Genomic DNA, 15,355 nt, shown 5'->3' with positions numbered 1-15,355 from the left:
GTATTGCATAATAATCCTGTCCATATGGTATAAATACCTAGCTTACATTCCTAGAATCAATGTCACACACTTTTATGACCTCTGTACCATTTATGACTATCACCATTTAGAAGGGGAGGAAAACCAGGCCTGGAACCCTAGTTTATCTAATTTCTTATATACCATGAAACACTTTTATAGTACTGTAAGTTCTGATTTTCTGACTACTTCTGTGAGCTTCTTAGTATATTTCTTCAAATAGGTTTGCTTTCATCTGTTAAATATAAGCATTTCTGAAAATTTGTGCCCTATTCTTCCTCAAAATCATGCCTTCTCTTACGAACTTATCTACATTCTTCTTTATTGATACTTACATGTGTATATCCAGCCCTTTGATCTTTCCTGTACTTCAGGAAATTTTTCTCTGATCCCCTACTGAATATGGCCTCCTTGAAGTCTTCAAGAATTAATCTCACTATGTGGAAACCTAAACTCCTCACCTTTTTTCACAAAATTCCTTCTGGCTAGGATATGTTTATCATCCTAGTTACTTGAGTGTGATACCTTTTACTTATGTTTTTTTTTTTTTTTTTTTTTTTTTTTTAGATTAACAATTGGCCAATCGTGAGCCTCCCTTGTAGCTGCCACTAACTGAAACCTCCCTCCATTTCTTTCCACTTCCTTTTTCTGAACTGAATGATCCTTATGAGCTCTGGACTGATCTCTCAACAGCGAACTCTAACCCAGCCTATATACAACTTCCAGATGGAGTTTTCCTAAAGCCCATTTGCAGATTAAAACAATAACAAAATAACCTACTCAACTAAATCATCCTGCTGCCTAGGTCAAAAATGTTTAATTAGCAATGATCGTGTTTATGATAAGCCCTGGGCTGATATTGCCACTGTACAAATCTAGCTTAACGTTTTTAGAATCTCGCCTTAAAGTAGGTTATTATGTTGGCAGACAGATGTCTCTTTAGCCCCAGCTGACCACCTGGCACCACCCAAATACAATGTTTGACACAATTATCTTCATTTTCATAGGAAGTTAAGAATCTTATGGAATTCAGTAGAGTCTTCCTAATTTGTCTTGTGTGGACATATCTCAAACTCTTATGGAGGGTTAACATTAATGAGACCATCTGTGAAGGTGACATAATGTTTTCTCAGGAGTTGGATGCCAAAACACTATCTTCATTTATAGATATGGATGCTTAAGCAAGTCTGACAATAATTCACATTTCTTTTACTGTTGTTATTGGATTTTGTTGTTGTTTTGTTTTGTTTTTCTGAGACATAATCTTGCTGCTTAGCTCTGGTTGGTTTAGAACTTACTATGCAGTCTAGACTAGCCTTGAACTCCTCATCCTGTTGTCTCTGCTTCTTGAGTGCTAGGATAACATGTTTTGAATTGCAGTCTGCTTGTTTTGAAACCTGATCCCTCTATGTTAACTATGCTGTCCTAGAACCCTGGGCTCAGTCAATCCTCCTGTCTCTCCTGAATACAGGTTTATATGACTATACTTGTTACTGAATTGTACTTTGACAAGATTATGGTGAATTTTAATCTTAAGGCCAAATTTCCATGTACTACAGGAGGAATGATCTCTTAAATCTTTTTAGAACATGAAATGCCACCTTCTTATTTGATTATTTACAACAAAGAGATTTGTAGACATTAGGATGACCTGTGATTGAAAATTTCCCATTTGAATTTATTCTAACTTTCTTGAGTACTTCTAAGAAGTGACTTCTTGCCCTTCCATGCTATAGTTCTAAATTCAATGAGAAAGATACTTACAGTTCTGTAAATATCACTTTGGCATTTTATATTTTGCAGGAAAAAGCTTTTACATTGCAGTTCGTAGCAGAGTTTGGGGTTCTTAAATGCCAACTAGAGATGTAGAAAGAGACCTTTTCTGGAAAAAAGACCAAGTTTCAAATTTGACATTGAGAACATTGAAGAACTTTTGGGAGTTGCTGTGGGGAGTAAAGGTGTTATTTGATGACAGAACATAGGGCTCTGCTTCCTTGACTCATTGGCATATATGAGAGAATGCATGGCACGTTTGAATAAGAGAAGAAGATATGTGATGTACTTTACTTTTAATATGAAGCTTCCATGGCCAATTTCAATGTCATGCAGTAGTAGGAATCAAATAGATGCACTGAGAAGTGTCATTGTCTAAATATCTTAGGAAACTGAAGAATGGAGGTACTAAGTTACATATACAATTATTTTAAAGGTAAAGTACATACCATTTAGAAAATAAGAGGGTGTGTTGCTATTCTAAAGTGCATTGTTTTTGAAGGAAGAGAGTGCTATTTTTCTCTGTGTGGTTATTTCGTGAGTTAGAAATTGGCTATAAAAGTCTGGAAGTGGGAGACTAGGAGACAGGTGTTATCAAGGGGGAACAATGGGGGTACTTTAATTAGGGAGGGAGGATAAAGGGTTATACTGGGGGAAAGAGGGGAGAGATAAATAATGTTTACGTGGTGTTGAGATGGAAATGTGTTAGTTAAAAATCCTATTGAAAATACACACTACACACACACACACATGTGTGTAGTATATATGTAGGAATATATATATCAAAAAAAACACAGCACCAGGCAAGGGAATCTCCCTTTAAGTTGTTGGTCAGGGTAGTCCAAGGGACTCACAAAATAATACAAGATATTGGCACAGCTCTTGATCACACCCCAGAACTTGAAGGTAAGACCTTATTGCTGAAGACAGGGCATATCTTGGACAAAGTACTTGGAATAATTGAGCTGGAACTGACCTGTCAGCCCCCTCCCTGAAGACTAGCTCTCACAGTATCTATCAGAAGATACTATGTAAACTTCTGTATTAGCCACTTTTCTGTTGCTGTAATAGAAACACTAACTAAAGCAATTTATAGAAGGAAGAGTTTATTTGAGCTTACGGTTCCAGGGGAATTACAGTCCATCATGGCAGGGAGGCACCATGGCTGGAGGTGGCTGGAGCAGGAGCAACAGAAGCTAAGCTCGCACGTCGTCACACAGGCACAGGAAGCAAGAGAGTGACTGGAGATCCAGGAAGGCTTAAGAGCTCTCTAAGCCCACCCCCAGTGATGTGCTTCCTCCAGGTTAGCCACACGTTCTAAGACCTCCCAAAAAAGTGCCATTATCTGGGGACAAAATGTGCAAATACTTGGAGACTATGGGGGGACATTTTCATTCAAACCACCACAACTTCCAAGGAAGAAAATCAATCAATGACCCCAACCAGCTGTAAAGGGTATGAACCACAATAATAACTGGCCTGGAAAATAATCTCTACTGGTGTAGTAGTCATGTGCATCTTGGAAGTATTCAACAACTGTCTAATTGGACTTAAGGCTTATTCAATGGGAGGGAACTCATGTGTGATGCTGTAAACATAGCCAAATACATGTGGTTGGAGAAGTCAAAGATCCTATAGGAAAATCTACTTTTGTCAGATCCCTAGACCACTGTATTTTAAATATGTATCCTTATATTTACAGACAAGTGTACCTCTCACTACTCATCAAAGAAGCTTCTTTTTTTTTGCAATAGTTGGAGACTATTATAGAGTTCCAGAACTAGTCAAATGCAGAGAATAAGTGTCTGTGAGGTGCATAGCTCCAAGTGACACATCTACAATGAAACTTCTACAACTAAGGTTCAGGGAACATAGCAGGACAGGGGGCAGAAATAATATTAATACATCTTTCACCAGTGAAGCTTCCTCCTGTAAGAGAATCTCATTAACCCAGAAAGTCACAACTGGTCAAGGTACAGAGAATAAGAGACTATAGAGAGCTTTTCCATGAATAGGATACCTATAGCAAACCTCTGCTACCCAAGGCTCAGGTATCACTGAGGAAGAGGGGACTGAAAGATTGTAAAAGCTATAGGTGGTAGATATCCACAAGGAAACAGTGTCACAGACAGCTGTGAAGTTATTCATTGGAACTCACAGCAATGGCGACAGTATACGCAAGTCCCATACAAGCTCAGGCCAGACAAAATTCCAACAAAGAAGTGGGGAAGTGGGTAAGAAATCCCAATCATAGCTGAGGAACTATTGACAACTGATAATGGCTTGGGGAAGGAAAGTCAGTATTCTTTAATGGTATGTCCCTAGATAGGTTAATCAGGCTCCAGTGAATGGACCCATACCAAAAGACATTTGGATACCCACATTTGACTCAATGAGCATTAATATATATGACAGAATACATGAAATCTCACAAGGGAGGGCTATTTTAGTAGTTCAGATAGGGCAGGAGATCTAAGTATGATCAAAGTATACTGCATGAAATTTGGAAAATTCAATTAAAAGTGAAGAAGGGGGAAAAAGTCAGGAAGAAAATTTGGCTTCAGTTTCCTGAGCAAGAAGGCACTTCCTCTTTCCTAAATTTTCATTTCTTGCATTTATAGAATAGGAACACCCACAGGAAAAGAATGACCTACTAACATTTCAGCATAGATACTCACAGTAAATCTGAATATATTAAACATATCAGTCACTTATTGAGTGAGTTGTTAACTGTTTGGATCTCGTTTGGTTTTTGTGATACATTCTCTTTCTGCGTAGCTCTCCTTAGCTTGGAACTTGCTATGTGGTCTAAACTAGCCTCAAACTTACACTTCTCTTGCCTCTTCTTCCTCAGTGCTTGGAAGACAGGTGTACACTGCCTCTCTTCTCTTGTGTATATGTCTTAACTTTATTTTATAGGAACAACAATTTTATAATGTGTGAGTATGCATTGTTTTATTACTTAGGGATCCAGTAGAAAACAACTAATATGTTCAAATCGTATAATTGAGGAGAATTAAATGAAGGGACTACTTATAAAAATTATGGCTTTAACATTATTGTCATAGGCTACAAAGTAAAAAGGAGGCAGAAAAAGAGATTGGCCTATTAAAGAAATCTGTAGAAAAGTTGCCTTTGGAGGAAACCAGCTGCCAGCACCCTATGCTCATGAGGAGGCTGCCGTGGTACCTTGAGTTCCCCTGGCTCTAGTTGTTCTCATTCTCTGGTCTCTTGCCCATGCCTGCACTGACCAAGCCTTACAGGGAATCTTATTTACAAAGCCTACAGATTTCATTGTCACGGAGGATAGGGCAGAATGGAAAATGTCAGAGAGTTGATGTGAAGAGGTGAGCTGAGGTCAGCATGGCATGTGACCATTGATTAGGAAGCAAAGAAGAGTTCATTAGAATTAGATATTTGTTGGGATATAACCATTCTTTAATGCATTGTCCTTCATCTTTCCTTCCTGGTCACTCAAAAACACACTTTCAAAAGGAAAAGGAGAAAAAATAGTTGGACCTTAATCAACTTATTATTAATATAGTCTAAATTTCACCAAATTATAAAAATCTATATCTCTGTTTTATTCATAGGAATGTTACACCCTATTTCAGGTGGGTTACCTCTTTTAAACATATTAACAGATAAGCACCTTTACTCTCTGCAGTTCTAATTATTTCTTGATTTTACTATCATATGTTTGTTTTAATTATTATTTAACTTTTGTGATTTTCATACAATATAATTTGATGATATTTAGGTCATCTCTCTCCACACCTCTCCTTATTGCTCCCTCAATTTAATGTACCCAAATGTCCTTCAGTGTGGGTTCAGCCACTGGAGCCTGGTTAACCTACCAAGAGTCCCATGCTTGAAAGAGACTGTTTCTGTCCTTCTAGCAGCCATCTGTAGTCACAATTTCCTTAGGTGAGGTTGGAGCTTCTTACATACTTCCTCATGTCTATCTTGGAATTTTTTTATGGTTTGAACCTGCATGGGACTTTTGCATACTGTCAGCATTGCTGTGAGTTCATATGAGTAACTGACCAGCTGTCTGGAAAACTCTGTTCCTTGTGGTCTTCCATCACCTCTGGCTCTTACAATCTCCCCTGCCCCCACTGCCATTCTTTTGCAATGATCCCTGAGCCTTGGAGGCATAAATTTTATATGTGTCCTATTCATGGATAAGCATTCCAAAGTCTCTTGTTCTCTGTATGTTATTATCTGAAAAGAGTAACCCCAAGAAATTTAAATGTTGCAAAAAATATTCAGATACTCAGCATTGTCTAAGATTTTCTCAAATTATTGTTGCCATATAGTCATTCATATTGATACAACACAAACAAGTCATATGAATAGCTTTGATATTTCATATACAGCTGATTTCTATGGTGTTTTGGGAATTTAAATATTAGCAGGTATGGGAGCATATATTCTCGCATGGTCTATTGGCTGGCATAGAAATTATGGTGATTAAAGTTTTATCATAGCATAATGTTGACTGTTCCACCATTTAAAAAAAATATTGAGTGATTTAATTTTAGCTTTAATTTGTTTCTCAAGTTATTCTTTAATGTATTCTGCAAATAGTATAGGGCTTGAGATTAAAAACATAAAACAACACAACACAAAATACACTCCTTAACTAGCTGTTATACATACTTTGAATTTTCTGAGAAAGCAGCCTCAGTAACAATTCAGGGACATTTTATTGAATAGTCTGACCTAGAAGAAAAATATATCATAAATGAGCACTTTCACTGGTTTTGAAATATTTTATTTTTAGTTATATATATATATATATATGTGTGTGGATATGTGCATATGAATGCAGGTGCTTGTGGTGGCCAAAGGCATGGGATCCCCTGGATTTGGAGTTCTAGGTAGTTCTAAGCAACAGATATGGGTGCTGGGACTCAAACTTGGGTCCTCTGCAAGAACAACATGTGCTCTCAACCACTGAGTCATCTTTGAAACCCCCAATTTTCTTTTATAGTTGGGTTGCGAAGAAACAAATTGGGCATTATTTGTGTTTATTGTAACATATATAAAAGTAAATGAGAGGCACTCATTAGTGGAATTGACATGTCTGAAAGGTTATCATTATGTATTCAGATATTGGGCAAATTGATCTCCAAAATAAGAAAATCTTAGAAAGATAAAGTGATTTATTTGCTGGCTGCAAACATGTAAGTTGGCATGCCTAACATGGAGAGTTCTCCAATTTGGTCTTCTGGTTCTTAATTTTCCATTCTCATTCAACCAGCACTTAAGTGATATCCTTAAAACTCCCAGAATCTGTCTGGAGTTCCAAAATTGCTAACCCAATCATTGTATTATATTAGTAATCTATTGCTGTGTAGCAAAGTACTCCTACGCTAATGGTTTTAAAAAAAACTTCTGTTATCTTTTAGTTTCTGTGGTCAGGACCCATCTGTGCTGGCCCACGTGTCTCACATGGCTGTTGTCTAGAAGCAGGCCCTGGTTGTGGTCTCTTTAAAGGCTCTTCTGGAGGAGGACTTTGTTATGATTCTTGGTAGGAATCAGCTCCTTGCCAGGAGGTGGGCTGAGTCCCTCCCTTGGCTTCTTGCCCCGTAGCCTTCTCCATTTTGAAGCTGACCATAAGGCAGCTAGCTAGCTTCCTGCTAAGGGGTGAGAGAAGAAGTCACAGTCCTGAAATCTCATCTTAGAGATGTCAGACTATCACTTTTGTGGTGTTCTGTTCATTAGAACTGAGTGATTTAATCCAGTCTCTCTCAAGATGAGGCATAGATACCAGGATATCTTCCATAGATAAGTGGAAGACATTGTAGAGGAAGCATGGCATACGGATGTATCTTTCCATTGTGTCATAGACTTTTGCAAGTCAACATATCCAAACTGAGTTGTGTTGAGGTTGCTTCCAAATTTGCTATTCCTTCTATGTTTTCTCTCTTGCATGTGTATCACACGCTGGGATGTGCACAGTTTATGCTTTTAAAAAATATTTTTGTATATGTATTTATTAAATTTGCATCTAAAATTTTTGTTTTACTTTAAACTATTTTTGTCTGGAGGCTGGGTGAAATATGTCAGTGTTATTAGAACAGAGACCTTGGAACCACAGAGCAGGCAGACAGAACCACAGTGTGGGTATATAAAATACCAGGAGACTTCATGCTTCATGATTTTTTTTTTTTGTCTGAAAGATGAAAGAGGTCTGCACTTTGTCTGGGCTGGTCTTTTTATTCTTATTTAGTTTATTAATGTGGAACCTGCTGACCCTTTCTGTTGCCTTCATTCTTGTGGCATGTCAAAGCACTGGTGACTTCTACTTAGTGGCATGCCATCCTTCCCCTTGATGAGACTGTACAGGGCTGGTTTGTGCAGAGCAGAATGCTGTGGAAATTCAGTGAGAGCAGTGAATGCACAGGAGGGTTCCGGTTTGCACTCTGGCCTTCTTTCAGCTGCGGCTTTTATGTTTTCATGTTAAAGGTCTCCTCTTGTAATCTTGCATTTTCAAACAAGGGAGTCACAAGACATCTTCTAGACCCAATTCCATCATGTATAGTGGTTAATCCTCATTTATAGTTTTGAATGTAAATAGTATCTAATGATGTTTCTATGTGAAAATTTATATTTTATAATGCATTGATTTTTGGAGGAAGGAATTGAGATTGGGTTAAAGGTAAAGTGAAGTGAATTAGAAATTTGGGTTCAAATGCTTATTTTATAGAGATTTTTTTAAAAAAGCACTTCATTTTCCCTTCCTTGCTAACAAAATTTGATGCTATTACAAAGGCTTAATAACATATTGAAAATTTCTCCTGTCAAAAACAATTATCCATCAGTTCCTCCTTTTATTTGTCCTTCCTAAAGAACTGTGGTAGTTTAGTGAGAACTAATGCTGCCCTGATCATAGTAGATGGCATTTCTGAAAATAAAATTATGTCTAGAACTTTCCTGTCATAGAAGTATAGCTAATCTAATTACATGTACTCTATTGCTTTTTCTGGAAACTTTCTGAGAGTTAGGGCATTGCCATCTCTGCTTCTCTGGAAGGAGCTATTTATATGATTGTGGCTATGTACATAAATCATAGTTTATATAATTTATACTGACTGTTCCAAATCTTTTGACTAGCAATTCAGTTTTGTGCTTACATCTAGTTCATCAAACAAAGCAACCAGTCTGTTTATTCACTTTTATGTCTTACTCGTCTGCTAAGATGACTTTGCATTTTTATTCTTCATAGAATCTCTCAAATCAGTACTAAAATAAAGTATAGAGAGTTTTTTCTGTTTCCTGTAAAATTTTTTGGCAGGACCATGGCTTGAACCTATGGCATCACAGATAAGTGGTCTACCCCTAAGCAACAACCCCAGCCTTATTTCTTATGTCTTGAACATGATTTTTCTACTCTAAAGGCTAGCTGCATTGATTCCAGATTCAATTTTCTCTACTTTTCTTAAAAGTTTTGTCCACATGGTAAATAGTTGCTAGGTGTGTCCAAATGTTCACTCCAATCTTACTATATTTTGGTTTTGTAAAATTCTTTTTAGGTGATCAGAGCTGTGTTTTTTTTTGTTTTCCCTATAACAGCCTTATCTTTTTTGGTAATTTCTCCCCCCAAATTGAGTAAGCATGTCATGAGTATCAATTACATCAGGATTGTGACTTGCTGTTAACCATTTAACACATATACTTTGTTTCTCTGCCTCTAGCCTATGTCCAGAGGTGTTTGTCTCTACTTCCCAGCTCAACATTTTAGACATTTCTTACACCCATCACTTGTCTGAACCATTTAGTGGATAGCTTCTCTGCCCATGATTTACTCAGCTGTACAATCAAGTTGCAGCAGAGCATGTCTGTGAGAGTGCTCTCACTCTGAATGTTTTGCTGTTCTGTACCCATACTTTCCTTCAAAATGAAATGAGAAAGACACAAATCACTTTTATCAACATTTTTCCATTTTATCACTCACAGGCTATGTTTTCTATCATATTCTTTCCCTTTCAACAAGAAGTCCTATTTTTGAAACATTTTTGTGGGTTAGGTCAAACCCTGAGAGTGTTATCAGAACATCTAGGCAATGCCTTCTGTATTCCCAGGCTTTTCAATCTCACAGTGTCGAATCACATTAGCTGATAACTTTACCTTTTATTATGCTGCAAATGTTCAAGCAGTGCTAAGAACAGAGAAAACCCAATCACCAGATTTATTACAAATAAATATGTGTATGCACCTACCTATGTGCTCAGTCTTCCTTCTCACTGCTATCCTTCAATAGTCCTGCTTTATTGAAACGCCCATGCATCAAATCCTCCTCATTTTCTTCCACTTGAAGATGTTTTCTCCTGCAAATAAAGCATTGTTCACTTCATCATCAAATTTTCCTGTTGAGGAATTATTCCCATTAGCACAAAACACAATGTGATATTTCTTATCTAAAACAACATACACATAATGATTGAACAATGGCTGTTGTCATTTCTAAAATTTTCAGATTGATTTATTTTTGTTATGTGTATGAGTGTTTTTAGCCTGCATGTAAGCCCACCCATATAATGCAATTCCTGCGGAGGCCAGAGAGGGTTTCTTGGAACTGGAGTAACAGAGGGTTGTTAGCTGCCATGTAGATGCTGGGAATTGAACCTGAATCTTCTGGAAGAGTAGCCAGTGCTCTTAACTGAGGAGCTAACTCTCCAGTCCCCTACTGTCATTTTTTAGTCATTTACATTTACTTTAGTCTGGTTTGGTGGTTTGGGACTATTATTCCAGGTACTTGGGAGGCTGAGGCAGGAGGATTACAAGTTAACGGCCTGACTGAGGTCATTACAGAATGAGGTCAGGGCCAGCTAGGGAAAACTAGTAAGACTCTATACCAATATAAGTACTAAAAATAAGGATGGCTATAGCTGAGTGGCAGAATGCTTATCTAATATATAAAAGGCCCTATATCCAATCCCCAATCTGCCTACAAATTACTTCAGTCAGACATATGATGACTTACATCTGTAGGCCTAGTACTGCTGAGGTGGAGGCAGAAAGATTAGGAAGTTCAAGGTCATTCTTGGCTACATAGCTAGGAGTTTGAGGTCAGCCTGAGTTATTGGAGGTTTTAAAAAAATTAAGCATTTAATCAATATATTAAAAATAATTGCCTTGTGTAAAAATTTGAGATTATATGTACACAATTTCTATATGCAAACTATATTCTAAGATAGATATGAGACTTATGTAGATGTACTTACATTAGCATAGAACTACCATAAAATGAAAATATTTAAAAATAACTAGAATTTCCTTCCCAGATTCTTGGAACTGAGGAACAGGATTTGAAAAAGAATTTTAATTTCAAAGGAGAGTGAGAAATTAGTTCCAAATCTAGGCTAGCAATAAAACTTTATTTATTTCTTTTCTTATATATTTATTTATATGTTTGGGCATTTATTTGCCCTGAATGTCTTCTCAGTACAGCATTCTTATGAATACAGAGAAAGGACACGGCTCAAGGATTTCAATAGACCAATGTTGCAAACATTTTTTTCCCATTTTTCCACTGCAAATGTTCAGTATTGAAATTACTCCTTTAAACATATTTAGGTGGTCATTGTTACTAATAAAAATATCTCTGTGTGTGAGTACAGGCGTAAGTGTACCACAGTGTGGATGCTGAAGTTAGAGATAACGTTGCATATTGATCCTCACCATCCACCTTGTTTATGTCAACCTAATTGGCCTTTAAGCTCTTGTCTCTGCCTCTCATCCTTGGGGCACTGAAGTTATAGAAAGATGCTTTATATGGGTTCTAATGAATCCAACTCAAGTCCTTTACTCATTGAGTCATCTCCTTACCCCATCCCATCGTTACGAATACATATAATCACTCAAATAGAATCAGACTTTCTGCTCGCACAATTAAGTGAAATACTATTCTGGAATGGTAGGTACATGAAAACTAACACTAAGTCAGGAAGAGTGGGCGAGTTCTAGTCATATGTCATCTGGAAATATGTTTATCTCCTTTACATATTGACTGTGTGAGATAAGATGTTCCATATGAACTTTTTTTCTCTGAAACAGGAAATTTACTTTTGACCAATAATAATTAAAATTAACCTGTTTGGGGTTCTTCCAACTTACATTTCAAGGCACCATTGTAAGTGCTTAATATGGATTTTGTAATTTAATCCTCTCAACAATCCTTTTAATTTTGGTACAATCAATATCACAGCAAAGACCCTGAATCTTATAACAACTAATTGAAATGCCCATAGCTTTTCAGCTGGTAAGTGATGGAGCTGGTCCTTAAAGCCAGGCTGTGACACAAAGGCCATAATCATATCAAAAGATGACCTCTCTCAAAGCTGGGCAGATTCACAAACAGTAAACTATAAGCAGAATGAGTGAGCTTTTTTTCATATACTTACTGAATTTTTGTAAATTTTGTATAATATACTTTGATCATATTTAGAACCCCTTTCTTATTTACACACCTCTGACAGTCTTCCCACCAAATTTCATATTCTCTGCCATATACCTTAAGGTCTATAGAGCCAAGTTTGTATATCCAAATTTCCATTTATATGAATCTATCCACTGAAGCCTGGTTAACCTCTCCTATTTATCAGTTGCCAATAGTTTCTCAACTACGACTGGGGCTACTTCCCCACTTTCCCACTTCTATTGCTGAGTTTCTGTATGACTTGAGATTGCATGCATCTTGTGCATGCTGTTACCATTGCTGTAAGTTCATGAGTAACTCTCCAGCTGTCTGGAAAACTCTGTCTTCTTGTGGTCATCCACCACCTTTGGCTCTTAGAATCAACTGGCCAAAGTGCAAAGAAGAGACTGAAGAGATGGGGATGGAGAGATGGCTCAGCAATTGGAGCACTGGCTGTTCTTGCAGAGGATCCGGGATCGATTCCCAGTGCATACGTGGCAGCTATAACCATTCGTAACTCTAGTTCCAGGAGAGCCAATGCCTTCTTCTGACCTTCATGGGCATTGCCAACATGGGTGCACTTACACACATGCAGGCAATACACTCACACACATAAAATAAAAATAATAAATGAAAATATTAGGAAAAGAGACTGAAGAGAAGTTATCATTGGATAGGACACATATATCAAACCTCTACCACCCAAGGCTCAGGGGCCATTGAGAAAGAGGGGCAGAAAAACTGTAAGAGCCAGAATGAGTGCTTTTATAAATGGAGATCTGTGATAGCATCAGATCGTGAGATCTTTATAAACCTGGCCATTCTTCTTTCTCTACCCTCTCACTCCTAAGTGACTGCCTAGTTCCTGAACAGCTGAAGATTGCTTCAGGGAAAGGATTATACAGGATAGAGGAAGCAGTGAGCCACAGTTTAGCCTTTTGAATATATAAATTGAGTTTCAAACTTCTAAGAAAGGTTATCATTCATTTGAGTTAGGATTCCTGATACATTAGAGCCAAAGTTTTTGAATTTCAAGTGGTTAGACACCTTGGCCTAATGAATAGAAGCACGCATTCTTTTAAAAAATATTTTTAATTTTCATGTGTAGGAGTGCACTTCCTCAGTGTATGTAGGTGTATTGGTGTTGTGCAGTGCCCACTGAGGTCAGAAGAGGATATGAGATTCCTCTGGAAGTGGAGTTACCAGATGGTTGTTAGCAGACAGACATGTGGGTGCTGGGAATTGAACCTAAGTCCTCTGCATGAGCAGCCAATGCTCTTAACCACTGAGTCATCTCTCCGGCCCTGAAGCGTGTATTCTAAACAATTTACTTAAAAGGCAACAGAGACCATGCCTACCCTTCACTTAGAGTAGTCTGAAAAAAAGTTAAACATGAAGCAGGTAGGTTAGAGCCACTAGAGAAAGGCACTATGGATTATTTTTCTGGGTCTGAAATCATGGGAAGAGGAGGCAGTGAGTGGTCAAAGCCCTAGGACCCCCTTCTATGACCTGGGAGGAAAGTGAAGATATGAAGGTCCAGGAACCTTCTGGAAGCTCATCAATGAGACCGTTTATGAAGCTAATATGTAGAGTATATTTACCTCCAGTAGAGAATCAGAAAGCTTGAGACATCTCCAGTTTTTGTTTTATTTCTAAGCTTAGTGTACCATGGAGTAACCTTGTTTTTCCTGCACTATTGCAGAGTGTATGAAAGTTATACAAGAGAGGCTTTAATCCAGTAGTAGATGAGTTATGACCTAGGAAGATGCATACAGAGTGAACTCAACTAGAGGATAGGAAGATGAGGCATGGCTGCAGCACTGTTTATCTCTTTTGTCAGGTTCTTTTCTCATCACTGTGACCAAATATCTGACAGAGATTCCGATGAAGGAGAGGTTTATTTGGGTTGCAGTTTTAGAGAACTTCCTCTATAGAGGGGCAGACATGGCAGAGTTCATGGATGTTGGAGCATGTGGTAGAAGCTTCTCTCATCTTGGTGAATCAGGAAACTGAGAACTTGTGCCAGACACAGTGCAGGCTATAGACGGATGCATTTGCACACATGCAGGCAATACACACATACACACACAAAAATAAAAATAATACAATAAAAGAGAACTTTAATGTTCCTTATCTTGGGAAGATGGTATGGAGTATGGATCACAAACTTTTTCCACTATGACCATTTATCAACCAAGACATTTTTATACCACTCCAGTTACATATGTTCATAAAATACACATAAAAGGGGCTGGAGAGATGGGTCAGCGGTTAAGAACACAGGTTGTTCTTGCAGAAGACCCAGGTTCAAATTTCAGCACCCACATAGCAGCTAATAACTGTCCATAACTCCAGTCCCAGGGGATCCGACAGCCTCTTCTGACCTCCGTGGGCATTGTGCAACACACGTGCACTTACCTACATGAAGGCAATACAAGCATACACATAAAATAAAAATAATAAATAAAAATTTAAAAACACATAAAAATAAAATGTTTATTTGCAATAAATCATAAACATGTATTTTTAAATATCTTCTCATACATATTATGTTATGTTTTAATTTATTTATATGTGTGTGTGTAGGTTAAAGGACATAATTCACTCCTTCTACCACTTGGTCACTATGTGATCAGAAATCTTTTACTTTGGATAAATTTTTCTCAGTCCCCACATTCAGTCGCATGCCCTATAGGTAACTAGAACTTACAGTTTAAGAAGCTGAGATCTAAACCAGAGAGGAAACTTGTTGCTAGTCAGATTCCTAGGTTACTGTTATTTGTTGAACTCTTTGCCTAGAAAGCCATTGTATGGGCAAACCAGGACAGCCATACAAATTCTCCCAACAGATTCTTTCCACAAGTATAGGAGAAATGGAACAGGAGGCAAAGACATCCTCTCTTGGAGGAGATTTATTTCAAAATGTCCTCAAAAGACTCGTCTTGACACTACTATACTCAGGCCTCTTGGGGTAAGTCTATAGCACAGCAACCAGGACAGCCATACAAATTCTCCCAACAGATTCTTTCCACAAGTATAGGAGAAATGGAACAGGAGGCAAAGACATCCTCTCTTGGAGGAGATTTATTTCAAAATGTCCTCAAAAGACTCGTCTTGACACTACTATCCTCAGGCCTC

The sequence above is a fragment of the Nannospalax galili genome, unplaced genomic scaffold (genome assembly GCF_000622305.1).
Source record: "Nannospalax galili isolate Female #2095 unplaced genomic scaffold, S.galili_v1.0 scaffold189, whole genome shotgun sequence".
In the NCBI taxonomy this organism is placed as follows: domain Eukaryota; kingdom Metazoa; phylum Chordata; class Mammalia; order Rodentia; family Spalacidae; genus Nannospalax; species Nannospalax galili.
This window is presented reverse-complemented; position numbering follows the sequence as displayed.